Below are 6,029 nucleotides of genomic sequence, written 5' to 3' on the forward strand. Positions count from 1 at the left end.
ATAGAGTCCGGCCTGGGGCTCCCTACGCCTCCCCCTCTCTCTCTGCCTGCTGCTCCCCCTGCTGGGCTCTCTCTCACTCTCAAAAAAAAAAAATGTACCTTGAACATTTGAATTTGCCAATAGATACTCTCCCTCAGTAATATTTTGAATGGCTTCAGTGCATCCCATTATGGCTTATTAAATTTTTTGGTTAAATATATTTAACTAAATTATGCTTATTTAATGCCTGTTGTTTGTTATATTTTTTCCACTTCTTTGCTCCGTTAATATTCTCATACCTATAGCTTTGAAGATTATTTTCTTAGTTTAAATTTCTTGAATTGAATGACTTTATCAAGGACTGGTGGCATTCTAAGCCCATTGCCTAGTTGCCTTCCTGGAGGCTTTTTACAATTTTTATTTCCGTAAGCAGTTGGTTATAATTTGTGCTCTGCCTAACGCCCACGCCTACTCTGGGTTTTTTGTTTTGTTTTGTTTTTAATGCCTTTTTAAAAAGCTTTTGTTTATTCAATAGGGCAAATTTTTGTATCTAATTTTGAGTACTTGTAAAATTAAATATCTCATATTTACTGAGCCATTTAGATATTTTCTGATATAAATTGCCTGTATATGTACTTCATTGAAATGTTCAAAATTTTGATCATTTTTAAATGCTGCATATGCATAATTTTTGTAAAGAAAAAAGTGCTTTGTTTACCTGATTGTGAAAATTATGAGAAATTCACACATAGTATGCGGAATGAAGAAATAGTAATAAACACTGATTACATCTATCCATATATGCTATTGTGTGTGCTTACACACAGTTGTGTATGAAACAAGAATAGAGTCATATTTTTCATACTTTAAAAAATGTGAAATATACAGAAAGGCAATTAGAACATATAATCCAATAATAACACATAATTATAAAGAGAAAACCCCTGAAAACATCCACTCAAGTTGAGAAGTAGACCCCTTTTCAAATTAATAGTAGAATCTAGGTGATGGTATATGGGTGTTGACTGTAAAATTCTTTCAACTTCACTTCATGTTTGAAATTTTTCATAATAAAACCTTGGAGAAAACTCTGTATAGGGGTTTGAGTCAAAACAGATGACCACCATTCCTCCTAGGTCATCCCTCTTGCAACTAAAAAACCCTGGGCATAAATAAACAAGCATAGGAAGACTCCAAAATGTGAAAAGAAGAAGGCAAACTGTGGAAACTTTAGGGTTGAGGAGCAACATAGTAGTACATGCCCTTTTTTCCTTCTCGCCTCCTGAATCTTTCAGCTAATGCGTTCCAGAAGCTTCCATGCTAAAACCTTCAACAGGCACAGACCAAAAAAGCTCTAAGCCTGTTCCCCTTAGTCAAAACCAGGAAAAGGGTGGCCAAACAGAGAACTTTGTTGGTAATACCACCTTCCTTCAACCAAACATCAGTGGAGAAACCACCCTCCCACCCCCATCTGAACCATGGAAGCCAGGGGAAGTTGCATATTTTTCTCAAGTGGAACGAATGGAGCTATCGGCAATGAATTCTCTATCCAGTGAACGTATCATTCAGGAATAAAAGGGAAATAAAGACATTTTCGAAAGATAACTAAGAGTATCGTCAGCAAACCTATCCTCAAGGAAAAACTAAAGGAAATACTCTAAACAAAGTAAATGATAAAAACAAAGGCTTGAAACCATTGAAAGAGAAGAACATCAGAATGGGAAAAATAGAAATATTATAAAATAATCTATCCTGCTTCTAAGTGTCTTAAACAGACATGACGGTTGAAGCAAAAATAACACCATTTCATATTCTCTATGTATTCAGTGGGAATACGTAAAACAATTACATTTTACAAGTGGGGAGGCAAAGGGTCCTAAATGAAAGTAGGGTTTCTGCACTTGGCTGAGTGCTAATTCATGCATGTATACTGTTATATCTAGAGCAACTGCCAAAAAAAAAAAATTACAAAGTGATATACTCTAAAACACTACACAAATCAGGATGGAATTTTGAAAATGTTAGAGTAACCTATGAGAAGGCCAGAAAAGAGACACAGAAGAAAAGCTGCAGAAAACAAACTAAAAATCCTTTGTCTCTAATTAATCAAAGGGCTCACAGTAGGCTAGATACTGACTCTATCTCAAGGTTTGCTGTTTTTGTTTTTCATTTTCAGACCAGAGTAATAATAATTTTTAAGAAAACATGCTGCTGTACTAAGCCAGTCACAAAAAGACAAATAGTGTGTGATTTTACTTATGCGCTCTACAAAAAGTAGAATGGGGGTTGCCCGCAGTAAGGGGAGTTCATGTTTCATTGGTAGAGAGTTCTGGTTTTGCACGATGAAGAGCTCTGGTGATGGATGGTGGTGATGGTTGTCCAACACTATGAATGACTTTAAGACTGCTGAACTGTATGCTTAAAAATAGTTGATGGTAAATTTTATGTTATTTGTATTTTACCACAATAAAAAAGTTTTGGGGAAAAAAATCATGCAGCTGTCAACATTCTGTACACAGTGGTGTATCCCTTCAGGAGTTTTTTTGAGGAATTGCAGGTACCTGTGAATACGTGAAGACTTCCCCAGGGGCGCATAGTTACTGATAATTGTTTTTTTTATTAAAGATTTTATTTATTTATTCAACAGAGATAGAGACAGCCAGTGAGAGAGGGAACACAAGCAGGGGGAGTGGGAGAGGAAGAAGCAGGCTCATAGCGGAGGAGCCTGATGTGGGGCTCGATCATAGAACGCCGGGATCACGCCCTGAGCCGAAGGCAGACGCTTAACCGCTGTGCCACCCAGGCGCCCCCTGATAATTGTTTTTTAATTGAAGTGTAGTTCACATGTACAACGTAGTTATTCAACATTTATATAAGGACATGATCATCGTGATGAATGTAGTCTGACTTCTTTCACTTAGCGTAATACCATCTAGGTACATCCATGTTACCACAAGTTGTGTTTGGTTTTTGTTTTGTTTTGTTTTGTTTTTTTTAAGTGGCTGAGAAATACAGCATCTTCTTTATCCATTCATCTATTGTTGGACACAGAAGTTGTTTCCATTTCTTCACTATTGTACATAATCTTGAAATGAACATAGGGGTGCAAATATCTTTTTGATTTACTGTGTCTTTTTTTCCTTTGGATAAATACCCAGAAATGGAATTGCTGGATTACATGGTATTTATATTTTTAATTCTTTGAGGAACCTCTGGACTGTTTTCCACACTGGCTACACCAATTTACATTCCTACCAACAGAGCACAGGATTCCCTTTTCTCCACAGCCTCACCAACACTTATTTCTTGTGTTTTTGATAATTGCCATTCTGACAGGTGCAAAGTGGTATCTTATTGTGGTTTTGATTTGTATTTCCCTGATAATTAGTGATGTTGAGGATCTTTTCATGTGTCTGTTGGCCATCTATATGTCTTCTTCAGAGATATATCTATTCGGGTCCTCTGCCCATTTTAAATTGGATTGTTTGTTTTTCTGATACTGAGTTGTGTGAGTTCTTTATATATTTTGGATGCTAATCCATTACTGGTTATATTATTTGCAAGTGTTGTCTCCCATTAAGTAGGTTGCCTTTTCATTTTGTTGATGGTTCCCTTCACTGTGCAAAACCTTTTTCATTTGATGTAATCCCATTTGTTTATTTTTGCTTTCTATTCTGTTCCATTTATCTGTGTGTCTATGTTTTATCTATGTTTTTGTGCCAGTACCACACTGTTTTGATTACTCTAGCTTTGTAGTATAATTGGAAATCAGGGACTGTGATGCTTCCAGCTTTGTTCTTCTCTCTCAAGATAGCCTTGGCTATTTGGGGTTCTATACAAATTTTAGGATTATTTGTTCTACTTCTGTGAAAAATGATAGGGTTTGCATTGAATCTTTTAATTGCTTTGGGTAGCATGAACATTTTAACAATATTGTTCTAATCCATGAATGCCATATATCTTTCCATTTATTCATAGCATCTTCAATTTTTTTGTTTTTTTTTAAAGATTTTTTAAATTTTATTATTTATTCGACAGAGATAGAGACAGCCAGCGAGAGAGGGAACACAAGCGGGGAGTGGGAGAGGAAGAAGCAGGCTCATAGAGGAAGAGCCTGATGTGGGGCTCGATCCCATAATGCCGGGATCACGCCCTGAGCCGAAGGCAGACGCTTAACCGCTGTGCCACCCAGGCGCCCCAACATCTTCAATTTTTATCCTCATTGTCTTACACTCTTAGAGTACAGGTCTTTCACCTCATTGGCTAAGGTGTTCCTAGGTGTTTTATTCCTTTTGATGCAGTTGTAAAATGGGATTTTTTTTCTTCATATCTCTTTCTGAGAGTTCATTATTAGTGTACAGAAATGCAACAGATTTCTGTATATTAATTTTGTGTTCTGAAATGACTGAATTCATTTATTCTCAAGTTTTTTGGTGGAATCATTAGGGTTTCTATATATAGTATCATGTCATTTGCAAATAGTGACAGTTTTACTTCTCTAATTTGGATGGCTTTTATTTGTTTTTGTTGTCTGATTGTTGTAGCTAGGACTTCCAATACTATGTTGACAAGTGGCAAGAGTGGACATCCTTGTCTTGTTCCTGATTTTAGAGGAAAAGCTTTTAGCTTTTCCCCATTGAATATGGTGTTAGCTTTGCTTTTGTCATATAGGGCCTTTATTATGTTGAGATATGTTTCCTCTATATCCACTTTGTTGAGAGTTATTATAGATGGATGTTGAATTTTAACAAATGTTTTTTCTGCATTTATTAAGATGATCATATAATTTTTATTTTTTGTTAATGTGATGTATCATGTTGAATGATTTGTGGATTTTGTACCATTCTTGCATCCCTGGAATAAATCTCACCTGCTCCTTGTGTGTTACCCCTTTAATGTATTGTTGGATTCAGTTTGCTAATACTTTGTTGAGGATTTTTGCATCTATGTTCATCAGGGATATTGGCCTGTAATTTTCCCTTTTTTGTTTGTTGTCTTTGTTTGGTTTTGATATCAGGGTAATGCTGGCCTCATAAAATGAATTTGGAAACATTACTTCTTCAGTTTTTTTAGAATGGCTTGAGAATGATAGATATTAACTCTTTAAGTGTTTGAGAGAATAAATGTCCTATACTTTTGTTTGTTTGAAGTTTTTTGATTATTGATTCAATTTTATTAGTAATTGGTCTGTTCGGATAGATCTTTTTGTTCGAGTCAGTGTTAGAAGATTTTATGTTTCTAGAAATTTATCCATTCCAGCTTGGTGCATTTGTTGGCATTTAATTTTTATAGTAGTCTCTTAAATCCTTTGTATTTCTGTTGCGTTGGTTGTAACTTCTCTTCCATTTCTGACTTTATATATTTGAGTCCTCTTTTTTTCCTTCATGATTCTGGCTAAAGATTTATCGGTTTTGTTTATATTTTCAAAGAATCAGCTCTTGATTTCATTGGTCATTCCTATTGTTTTTTTCTTTAGTCTCTATTTCATTTATTTGTGCTCTGATCTGTACCAGTTTCTCAGTCTTTCCTTGTTTTTTGTGACGTTTACGTTTTTGAAGAGTATTTTGTACAGTGACTTTAAATTTGGGTTTTACAACTTTTCTCATGATTAGGCTATCATGGCTTTGGGGGAAGAATCTGAAGGAGGTGGAGGACCCTTCTCATCACATCATATAGGGAGCACGTAATATCATCATGACTTCCAGTGATGATATTAACCTTGATTACTTGGCTAAGGTAGTATCATCTGCCAGGTTTCTCTATTTTAAAGTTACTGGTTTCCCTTTTCCATATTCTAGTCTTTGGAAGTAGGTCACTAAGTCCAGCCACCGTGAAGGTGGGAGAAGAGGATTAAGTTCCACCTTTTGGCAGGTAAGGGTGGGAGAAGTATTTACATATATTACTTGGAGTTTTTCTGTAAGGAAAATTTATCACCCCACTTATTTGTTTATTCAATCATTTGTTTTCATCACTATGGACTCATGTATTTATTTTATACCTTGGGTTATAATCCAGTACTACTTTATTTATTTTGTTGCTTGAATTGTTCT

This window comes from Ailuropoda melanoleuca, chromosome 3 (genome assembly GCF_002007445.2).
Source record: "Ailuropoda melanoleuca isolate Jingjing chromosome 3, ASM200744v2, whole genome shotgun sequence".
NCBI classification, from domain to species: domain Eukaryota; kingdom Metazoa; phylum Chordata; class Mammalia; order Carnivora; family Ursidae; genus Ailuropoda; species Ailuropoda melanoleuca.